Source organism: Leptonychotes weddellii, chromosome X, assembly GCF_054177405.1.
Source record: "Leptonychotes weddellii isolate Sample4059 chromosome X, ASM5417740v2, whole genome shotgun sequence".
NCBI lineage: Eukaryota > Metazoa > Chordata > Mammalia > Carnivora > Phocidae > Leptonychotes > Leptonychotes weddellii.
Genome location: NC_138385.1, coordinates 37,958,695 through 37,970,890, shown reverse-complemented (window position 1 = coordinate 37,970,890; position 12,196 = coordinate 37,958,695).

Here is a 12,196-nt window from a genome sequence, read left to right as displayed (position 1 = left end):
TGGGTGGCTCAGTTGGTTAAGCGACTGCCTTCGGCTCAGGTCATGATCCTGGAGTCCCGGGATCGAGTCCCGCATCGGGCTCCCTGCTCGGCAGGGAGTCTGCTTCTCCCTCTCCCACTCCCCGTTTGTGTTCCCTCTCTCGCTGTGTCTTTCTCTGTCAAATAAATAAATAAAATCTTTAAAAAAAAAAAACAAAAAACAAAAAACCAGGAAATGTGAGTTGATGTACTTTATTCTTTTCCAAGATTGTTTTGGCTATTTAGAGTCCCTTGCAATGCCATACGAATTTTAGAATCATTCCATCAATTTCTACAAAGAAATCAGATGGGATTCTGAAAGGGATTACGCTGAATCTGTAGATCAATTTGGGGATTATTGCCATTTTAACATATTAAATTTCTCAATTCGTGAACATGAGATTCTTTTTTCCATTTAATTGCTTCTTTTTTTTTTAATGTAAGCTCTATGACCAATGTGGGGCTTGAACTCATGACCCTGAGATCAAGAGTTGCATGCTCTACTGACTGAGCCAGTCAGACATCCCAAGGTTTATTTTATTTTTATTTTCTTTAGTAATATCTACACCCAATATGGGGCTCAAACTCCCAACCCCAAGATCAAGAGCCACATGCTCTTCCTACTGAGCCAGCCAGGTGCCCCATCTGCATTAATTTCTTTCAATAATATTTTGCAGTATTCAGAGTATGAATTTTGTACTTCCCTTATCAAATTTATTTCTAAATGTTTTATTCTTTTGATGCTATTATAAATAGAACTGCTATCTTAGTTTCATTTTCAGATTGTTCATTACAAGTGTATAGAAATGCAGTTGAGTTTTGTATATTGCTTGCATCCTGTAACCATGCTGAAATTGTTCTATTAGTGTATCAGTGGATCCCATAAAACTTTCTATATACAAGATCATGTCATCTATAAATATAGTTCTACTTCTTATTTTTCAATCTGGATGCCTTTTATTTCTCTTTCTTGCCTAATTGCCCTGGCTAGAACCTTCAGTGCAATGTTGAAAAGAAGTGGTGAGAACACACATCTTTGTCTCGTTCCTGATCCTAGGGGTAAGGCATCCAGTATTTCAGCACTAAGTGTGATGTCAGCTGGGTTTTTTTTGGTAATGCCCTTTATCATGTTGAGGAAGTTCCTGATTTGGGGATGTTAAACCAACCTTGCATTCTGGGAGAAATCCTGCATAGTCATGATGTATAATTGTTTTTATATGTTGCCAGGTTTGTTTTCCTAGTATTTTGTTGGAGATTTTTGCATCCATGTTTATAATAGATTCTGGTCTATAGTTTTTTCTTGCAATATCTTTGTTTGGTTTTGGTATTAGGGTAATACTGGTCTCATAAAATGAGAGGAGTATTCTCTCATTTTCTGTTTTCTTGGAAGAGTCTGTGAAAGATTCTTCTTTAAATGTTTGGTAGAATTCAGCAGTGAAGCCATGTGGGCTTACGCTTTTCTTTGTGGGCAGTTTTATTACTACTACTACTACTACTATTAATTCGATCTTTTCACTTGTTATAGGTCTTTTCAGATTGTCTATTTTTTTCTTGATATAGTTTTGGCAGTTTGTGCTTTTCGGGTAATTTGTCCATTTCACCTAAGTTATCTAATGTAATGCTATACAATATTTCATATTATTCCTTTATAATCCTTTTTCATATCTATAAGGTCAGTAGTAATGACCCCTTCTTTCATTTCTGATTCTAATAAATTGAGTTCCCTCTCTTTCACTTTCCCCTCCCCATCAATCTAGCTAAAGATTTGTCAATACTGTTGACCTTTTCGAAGAACCAGCTTTGGTTTCACTGGTTTTCTCTACTCTTTCCATTTTCCATCTTATTAATTTATGCTCTACTTATTATTATCCTATCTTCTGCTTGCTTTATGTTTAGTTCACTTTTTTGTCCAGTGTTTTAAGGTGGAAGGTTAGGATATTGATTTGAGATCTTTCTTCTTTTTTAATATCAACATTTGCAGCTATATATTTCCCTCTAAGCATAGGTTTAGCTCCATCCTATAAGTTTTGGTATATTGTATCTTAAGATACCAAAGTTCCATTCCATAAGTTTTAGTATGTCCTATGTTGTGTTTCATTTTCATTCATTTCAAAGTATTTTCTGCCTGCCAAAAAGGATTTCCTTTTTGATTTGTTCTTTGATGCGCCATCCATTTAAGAGTGTTTTGCTTAATTTCCAGATATTCATGAGTTTCCAAATTTTTTTTTCTGTTATTGATATGAAATATTCCACTGTGGTCAAAGAACATATCTTGTATTATTTCTAACCCTTAAACTTATCTGTGGTTTGTTTTATGGACTATCACATGGTCTACCATGATAATATTCCATGTGTACTTAAAAGAATGTGCCTTTTGCTGTTGTTGGGTGGGATATTCTACATATTTATTAGGTCTAGTTAGTACATAGTGTCCTCGGGTCTTTTATTTCCTGGTTGATCTCCTTCCCATTTGGTCTATTTACTATTAAAAGGGGGTATTAAAGTCTCCCAACTATTACTGTTGAATTATCTATTTCTCCCTTCATTTTTGCCAGTTTTTGCTTCATGTATTTTGGTGCTTATAATTCTTATATATTCCTTATGGACTGACTCTTATCATTATAAAATGTCCCTCTTGCTTCTGGCTTTTGGTCTGGCATGGGAAGAACTTGGAAGCCATTGCTCCATCCTAACAACAAGTAAAACACTGAACAAACTGAAAATCAACAACTGTTTTAAGATCCATTAGAGAATTGAGGCCACCAAGCAAATCATTGTCCCAAAAAAGGAGAGACAGACAGGCAGATATGGAGAATCATAATTTGCTGGAGCAAAATCCATAAACAGAAACTTCTCCAGGAAACCAGTACTGAGGTAGAAAAACCTAAACTACAATTGATAAATTGCCAGAAGTTCAATGGGGGACAAATCTGAGAATTAAAATTCCAGATAAGCCCAGTCTTAGGTGGTGTTCCCCCACTTTTATGAGTTTTACCTCCAGGAGCCCTATGAGGTTCTCACAGTGAATACTCTAGAAAATCCCCTTGTGTTTGTGGCCGAGGGAGGGGAAAATAGCTGTTTTTAAATACATATGGAACATTCTAGTCTTCTTAAGAAGGCTTTCACTCAAGAGCAAATTTCACCAAGCCTAACCTACTAGAATTTTATCAGAGACCAGCTGACGGGGAGGAAGGGAAATATCCAACTCCAACCCCCTCTAGCCAGCCTGTCTCACCTAAGTAAGTGTGGGGTGGGGAACTGAGGAGCACTTATGAAGTCCACAGCCCTGACCATACCCAAATGTTAGGCTCCTCTAATTGCTGACTGACTAATCTATTATTTTCTTTTCTTTTTTTTAAGATTTTATTTATTTATTTGACAGAGAGAGACACAGCGAGAGAGGGAACACAGGCAGGGGGAGTGGGAGAGGGAGAAGCAGGCTTCCCGCAGAGCAGGGAGCCCGATGCAGGGCTCGATCCTAGGACCCTGGGATCCTGACCTGAGCCGAAGGCAGACGCTTAATGACTGAGCCACCCAGGCGCCCCTAATCTATTATTTTCAATAATGCCCTTGGGCATCAATTGTTCTGCAGACTAATTCAATCAAATTTGGGCTGTTCCAAAGGTCAGTGCTTGATATTTGTTCCAACTCAGGGAGGAGGAGTCCTCCCAACCATCTCCTTCCCTGGATCTTTAAAACAATCTAGCCATCCTACAGTTAACTTGTATTTTCATTGAATATATTAGTCACTTCCCAGTTGCCTCCACCACAACCATCACTGTTTTTAGAGCAACTTGTGGCTTGAACTTCTCCATGGTCTGTTGAAAATTAAGTAAGTTTCATCAGGAAATGTTTGAACCTATATGCTTTATGGCTTTCTTCTTTTCCCAAGCAAAATCTCTGAGCCTGGATTCTGGATCTGGGGGTGAGGACAATGGCACTCTTCTCTCAGAGTGATACTCGTGCTTCAGGAGCTAATATCTCAGTGGAGGCAGGGAGGAAACAGCAGCCTGAGGTCCTCTCAGCTTGCTTCTCAGAGTGCGAAACCATACCTTATGAGCCACGCCAAGAGGGAATAGGGCCCCGGTATTCTCAGTGATGTCACACTCACAGGACAGCCTCCATTCTATCAGTGGGGGCTGGTTGCAAGGAGAGAGCACTCACCTCTCAAATGCACTCACTTGGAGCTTAACCTTACAATATCAGTCATTGGGGCAGGATGAGAAATGCTGACGTCTTCCTCTTCCCAGGAAGAAAGATCCATAGCTGGGAGCTGCAGGAAGAGGATGCTCTATGTTCTTGGCTCATGGTTAGGAGTGCAGTTTGTGTCTCCCCGACCTGGGAGTGAGAAGGTAGGGAGAGGTCTAGGCTCAAATACCACAGACTCTCACTTTCTTACGGATTTTTTAATAGATTTTCTTAAATACATGTTTCTCTATTTGATATATGCCCTTAAGACCATTTCCAGAGGCTTTAAATTGTTTTGTTTTTATAATTTTCACCAGTTTCACTGGAGAGCAGGTTCACAGAGCTCCTCATGCTGTCATTCCAGAAACTGACCTTCTACACATTGCTTCTTCCTGGAAGACTTCCCTGGCAAATGGATTAAGTCCTCTTAAGTGCTCCAACTGCCCCTTCAGTACTTGCTACACTCTTCCTCTGGTTTCCTCCCATTAAATCATGAGCTCCAAAAGAATATAAAAGCTATATCTGCTGTGTTCTCTTTTATATCTCCAGGGCCTTGCCTGGCACATAGTAGATGCTCAATAAATTATGGTTGAACTAAAAGTATAGTTCTTATATTTTTATTAAGTGGAAAGTCCTATGTCCTTAGAATCACTGCTAAATAGGGGCGCCTGGGTGGCTCAGTCATTAAGCGTCTGCCTTCAGCTCAGGTCATGATCCCAGAATCCTGGGATCAAGCCCCGCATCCACCTCTCTGCTCTGCGGGAAGCCTGCTTCTCCCTCTCCCACTCCCCCTGCTTGTGTTCCCTCTCTCTCTGTGTCTCTCTCTGTCAAATAAATAAATAAAGTCTTGAAAAAAAAAAAAGAATCACTGATAAATATGGTAGTGAGATTGAGATGTGAAATGGGCAGGCAGTGCTTAGCACAGAAAAGGGCTTAAACAATGGATGGATAAAAGAATGAATGAGATATAGATTTGGGACTTATTAATAAACGAAACTGAGTAGAGGTTAAGAGCATGGACTTGGGAACTACACTACATGAATCTGAATTCCTGTTCTATCATTTCCTATTGTTGCTTAGCCTTGTTGTCCTGCAATTCTCTTATTTGTAAAATGGGGGATAATATTAGTACCTACCTCGTAGGATTTGGGGGAGAATAAAATGCAATAATGAATATATATATATATATATATATATATATATATATATATATGCCTGGCATATATCAGCATTTATATAAATGCTGTTTATTTTCTTTTTTAAAAAAGGTTTTATTTGTCAGAGAGAGAGAGAGAGCACAAGCAGGGGGAGCAGCAGGCAGAGGGAGAAGCAGGCTCCCCAATGAGCAAGTAGCCCAATGTGGGACTCAGTCCCAGGACCCTGGGATCATGACCTGAGCTGAAGGCAGATGCTTAACTGCCTGAGCCCCCCAGGCACCCCCCAGTGCTGTTTATGTTCATCACTATATATGTTTTTAAAAAGTGGGATAATTCTGTACATGCTATTTCATAATGTGAATTTAAAAGAAAAATAATGATTTTTTTCTTCTACTTACCAAAAGGATACATTTTCCTTGAAGATAATTTAGTTGATAGGGGTAATCAACACCTGATGACCAGCATCTGAAATGCATCTTTAATCTCAAAGATGAGGACCACTAAATGGGAAGGGATGAGTGAGGAGCAAGGGCATCAAGTCACTAGGCATAGGTTTCTAAGTATAAAATATGGTACAAGATACTGTCATGCTACTACCGCCTGAGTCTCAGATACATGTTGGGAAATGTAGCCCCTGACTCAGAAGCTGGGGTAGGGGTATAAAGCGGGAGGAGGAAGGGAGAATGGGAAGAGATGTGCCCATGTGTTTGTGACAGAGAGTTTACTCTTTTGTTAGAGATATATAAAAATCATCTGTACTACCAACACATAAAAATTATTGGTTTTACTAGACTTTAAAAATAATTTCTTGCTTATTCTCTTAATTTATTGTAGAATATTTGGAAAATGTGGATCATCATAAATTAGAAGATTTATTATTATAGCTTATCACCCATCACCACAAAAGCCAAAAGCAGTTATAATTAAAATATTAGCATATTTCTTTTAATTTTAATACAACATGCATAAACCTACAAGGTATGTGATATGTATGTGTATATACACAAATATATAAACAAACAAATAAACAGTATTAGCCAAGAAAGCATAGGTGGCTCTATTTCTAGTTCTGCCACTATCTTCTTTGATAAACTTAGGCAAGCCTCTTAATTTTTCTCAGTTTCCCAATTTCTAAAATAGCCTCTTGAATGAAAATAATTCTAAGGTTGTTGTAGCTTTTTTTAAAGATTTTATTTAATTATTTGAGATAGAGAGCAGAGTGAGAGAGAGAGAGCATGAGAGAGAGAGAGAGCAGAGGGAGAGGGAGAAGCAGACTCCCTGCTGAGCAGGGAGTCCCGATGCAGGGCTCGATCCCAGGACCCCGGGATCATGACCTGAGCTGAAAGCAGACACTTAACTGACTGAGCCACCCAGGCGCCCCAAGGTTGTTCTAGTTTTAACAATACATGATCTGTGAAAGCTTAGGACTCCTAGTGATACTAGCAGTATCATACTCTGTATATCCAAATCATACTCTGTAATATAAATCATACTTTGTAAATCCAAGATTAGGCAAAGGCATAGAAAACATGACTATAAAATCTAATGTTCTATAAGCCTACTAATCCATTCTTTTGGCCTCACAGTTTATTTTGTTCTATTTCCTATCCTTTCTGATGACTTTGCACATCAGTACCCAATCAGTACACAGGTGGATAATTGTAGACAAACATCCTAAACTTTTTTCTAGTAAAATTAATTTCTTAGGGGATGCCTGGGTGGCTCAGTTGGTTAAGTGTCTGCCTTTGGCTCAGGTCATGATCCCAGGGTCCTGGGATGGAGTCCCGCATTGGGCTCCTTGCTTGGCAGGGAGCCTGCTTCTCGCTCTGCCTGCCGCTTCCTTTGCTTATGTGCTCTCTCTCTTTCTCTTTGACAAATAAATAAATAAAATCTTTAAAAAAAATTAATTTCTTAGAAATCCTTAAGGTAGGAAAAATACTGCTGGAACAAGGCTGTGGAAATTCCATTTTAGGTCCTACTCAAAAATTATTTTGTACTTAATAATTCTAATCAAACAAGTGTCACTTAACATATAGACTGCCTTGTCTAGCTGGAGGGTAAAAAAGGGACTGTAAGAGGCACATACCAGTAAGGTGTGTGATGGTTTTAAAACATGGCTACCAATTATTTGGCACTCCTTCCATCAAAAGTTGGAATCTATAGTCCCTCCCCTTGAATCTTAGAAGAGGACTTATGATTATTTTGACCGGTGGAGTATAGAATTTGATTCTGTGTGACTTCCAAGGTTTGATCATAAAAGGCCATATAGCTTCCACCTTGTTTACAGGGAAGATTTGCTTTAAAAGCCCTGAGATGGCCATGTTGGACAGGCTACATATGGGAACTTTGGTTGATAGTCCCAAATGAACCAGTCCCTAAGCCATCTCAGTCTCAGTTGTTCCAGGATCCAGCTGTTTGAGTCATTTACAGCCTTTCCAGGTACCCTCAGCCAAGCCATCGTAGCTGAGGCTGCAGACGTCCTGAAGCAGAGAAGAGTAGTCCCTGATATGTACTTTCTGAATTTCTGACTCACAGAATCTGTGAGCATAAATATCAGTTGTAGTTTACACCAGTGAATTTTGGGAGAGTTGTTACCCATCAGTAGAAACTTGGAAGAGCTACATGTTATGCTGCAGGTGCTAGCCACAGGCACACAACAGTCATGAAGCCAATGTGTTATCAAGTCAGTCAAATGGAATTGGGCAAGTGTGAGAAAAGGTGAGAAAACAAATGCAGAGTTTTAACTTAGCAGTTCATTTTGCGGGGGAGAATCACATACATTTTTGTATTTCTGATATCTCTTGAAAAAGAGAAGGAATATTTGGCAACCTTGGGCCTGAATCGCCTAACAATAATTGGCAAGATGTAAGCAGAGGCTGTCCCATATTGATAGAGCATGTGCTCTCCAGTTTAACCAGATTCCTGCTTAGCTGGCTTCACTCACATATATGTTACTTGTGACCATGTGAGTTGCAATCCTTGAACCAAAAGGGTCTACTGGGCACTAGGACCTTGCTAGGTGCTAAAATTGTATTATCAATGGAATTTACATGGGACTAGCAACAGTAAGGCAAGGTAAAGTCATCTCATGAACACTGATATGTAAGTTTCCTGATATTCCTCTAAGTTCATCCCAGAGTCTACGGGAAGGTAGGAATGGTACTAGCTAAAATCTGAAGCTAGAAGGGTCAAGTGAATTCTCTTGGCCCATACATAGTCCAGCTCAATTAATCACTTTAGGAAACTATACAGGACAGAACTTCTTTTCCACCAGAGTCTTAAACAACAGGAGTGAGTGGCCATGGGTCTCTGGTGTCTCAAGATATCATCTGCAGCCCCTGAAATAAAGAAAAGCTGTCTAATAGATAATGAAGTGCTGAATATTTGTTGCTTTCACATTCAGACATCTTAGCCTTATAGCTATGTTATTATTTCAGACTAGATCTCTTGAATGAAATATATTATCTCCCAAATGTTCCAAATTCTTACAGGAACACACTTAAAATTTCATCGGGTCCATTCTCCATTCTTCAAAGTTATTGGCATCACAGTTATAATGGCCATAACTTATAGGGAAGTTAGAGTAGGCATAATTTCCTATATTCTTAACACTTCATTTCAATTTGTTAATAAGTGCTTAAATTTAGAGAAAAAGAACTATAGTAAGATTGCAGCAATGAAGCCTCAAGAAGACACCCAGAGAACTACTCTAGGCTGGAAGAGAGATACCCACACCCACAGAGCCTACCAGGTCTCAGACCACCATCTCCCAAGCCTGGAATTCACACAGGAGGAGATAATGAGAGAAAAAGAGGATAATAACTACAATCCAACTGGGTGTATTTCCAGCCAAATACATGTGAGCTATGTCATGGCAACATGCAAAAAGATTTCAGCAAAGAGCTTCCTCTGATGGGATACTAATCTGACATCTCCACGGTTCGATTAAGGGATAACTAGTTAAGGCAAAATTACACAACAGGTTTTTTTCCCAGTAGCTGTCTCAGTAGTGCTCTTTCTGTCAAGCCCCTCCCCCTCTTTCTACTGGGCAATGGGCTTCTTTAACTACATCTCAATCCTGTTCCCCAACTTTTTAGTCACTTTTGCTTATTAAAATAGTCTCTGTTGGACTGTTAAAAATTTGGTTCTAGGTATTTTAAAATGCAAATCTCAGTTGTAATTTAGAATACTCCTCATCCCTCTGGGAGATCTATATCAATATCCTCTATATCTATCTATCTACATTTATATCTATAGATAGAGAGATTGATTGATTGATTATAAGGTCTTGACTCCCACAATTATGGAGGCTGTGAAGTCCCACAGTGTGCTGTCTGCAAGCTGGACAGCCAGGGAAGCCAATGGTATAGTTCCAAGGCCTGAGATCTGGAGAACTGGTGTATAGATGCCAGTCTTAGTTAGAAGTCCTGAGAACCAGGAATACCAAGGGCAGAAGAAGATCAATGCCACAGCTCAAGCATTCAGGCAGAGAGCAAATTCAATCTTTCTCTGCTTCTCTGTTCTATTCAGGATTAGATGATGCTCACGCACATTGCGGAGGGCCATCTGCTTTACTCAGTTCACCAATTCAAATACTAACCTCTTCCAGAACACCCTCACAGACACACCCATAAATAATGTTTAACCAGATATATTTGCATCCTGTGGTTTAGTTGACACATAAAATTAACCATCATACCCTCCTTCATTGTGTTTACTCAGATGATTTGAGAGTTTGGAGGATGGGGACACAAAAACAATTCTTTATCAGACTACCTAGTGTAAGACTGCTGTCCCTGTGTGACTAATCACCACTGAAGCTCAAGTTTAATTTCTATAGAGCCTGCTGATAAGGACTCACATGCAAGCAGCTCCCTCAGGTTTTGCTAGCACCTTGGAAAACTGGGCCATATCTTGCATGTGACTCCTAGTTGATGACCCTCACAAGGCATTCCTGTGATTCATAGGTCTCTTTGCCCTACTCTAATAGTTTCTGGTAAGCCTATATCTCAATAAACCCCCTCCGCAGTTCCAACTCCAGTGCCTATAGGCATGGTATGATTTATTTCTCATGCCTCTCCAGAATTGAGAACTTAGGTAGGGGTTCAATCCTAGCTCTTTTCCACCTGGCCATACCACCACATCATCTCCTTAAAATGTTCTTTCCAGGATTCTGTAGCTTATAGGTAGCTCAAAATCCCAGTGGTAAAGCAGATATCCAGCAGAGGAATAAGAAGGAAATCTTACCATCTTGTAGATATCCCTAAACTTGATGTACAATTCTTTTGGGATCCCACTCCCTTGGCTTTGGGGAAGGGAACCAATCAAGTGCCACCATCTACCATAATTACAGGAGATACGGAGAGGGGATAGGTTCTTTCCACAAACACTACACTTCCTAAAATGTGAACCTAGTCTCTTCTTTCCCAGTACTACACTCCCCTTCTATCATTTTGGGGTAAGAGCCACCAAACTAGTTCATTCTCTCTCTGTCCTTGGGGGCACATGAGTCCCAAACTAAGACTCTTTTGTCTTTCTAACTCAGCCTTGGGAAATTTTAAATTTTCTTCTCAACAGGTTGCTACCTGTCTCCAACTCCTCAGACAACTCCAAGACCAAGAAAAGATCTCAATCAACAACTCAAAACATGTTAGTAAAGATAACATCATTTCCAGGACATTTTTCACCTATTTTTAAAACATCACTTCATTATAACCAACCACCTATATAGCATAATATCTGATCTGGAAAAATATACAAATGTATATTTTTATCCAAGAAAATTTGGTAGTGTCAAACAAAAGACTTACTCAAGATGGGTCAAAAAGACAACAGCAAAGCATTTAGCCACTGTGAGAAATAAAAATCCTCTTGCTAAACTTTATATTCAATAGTTACATCATAATGGCTTCCTACTTTCAAGGGATTCTTTCTAGGTAATTACTAATTTTCATAAAAGTTTTTTTTTATTGCTCTAAATTCAGTCCCCTGAATGAAAAGCAACTAGTTAACCTCAGTAGTGGATGCATTCAGTCAACAAATATACACTAATCACCCACTTTGTACAAGGAACTTTATAAGTCATTGGGTATGCAAAGCAGAATAAAGCAGATATGTTTTGGGCCCTCATGGATTTTCTTTTCTTTTTTTTATTATATTATGTTAATCACCATACATTACATCATTAGTTTTTGATGTAGTGTTCCATGATTCATTGTTCGCATATAACATCTAGTGCTCCATTCAATACGTGCCCTCTTTAATACCCATCACCAGGCTAACCCATCCCCCCACCCTAAAGACAAGTGGATTTAGCTAAGGAAAGAATTATGATCTGCTTACTCTTCAAATCTTGTTAGAAACCATCTAATAATGGTAAAAAAGAGTCAACTTTTATTGAAGATTTATTAGGTTCTATGGTAAGTACTTGATATGTGTAATTTACTTCTAACAAAACCCCTGTTTCACAGAGGAAGCACAAAGACCTTGATAAGTAATTGATGCAAAGCCACATTTCAAATAAGTAGCAGGTATGATTTAAACCCAGACATTCTGATACCACAGCTCATGCTTTCAATCAGCATCCTTTCAGCCAATGTCATTAATAAATCTGTATGAAGAGTTGTGAACTGTGAAACAGAATCCAGGAATCACTATTCCTTTAAAAGACAATTTTGGGTGTGATTATGTAATTTGAGCTTTTGAAACTTGTTAAAAAGAGAACCACAGGCCCCAAAGGGCATCACTTAGGTTAAGGCCCCAAGTCAGTAGTAAACCAAGAGTTAATACCTAATCTAACTGCAGTTTTGACCCCCTAGGAATGTAACCTTTAAC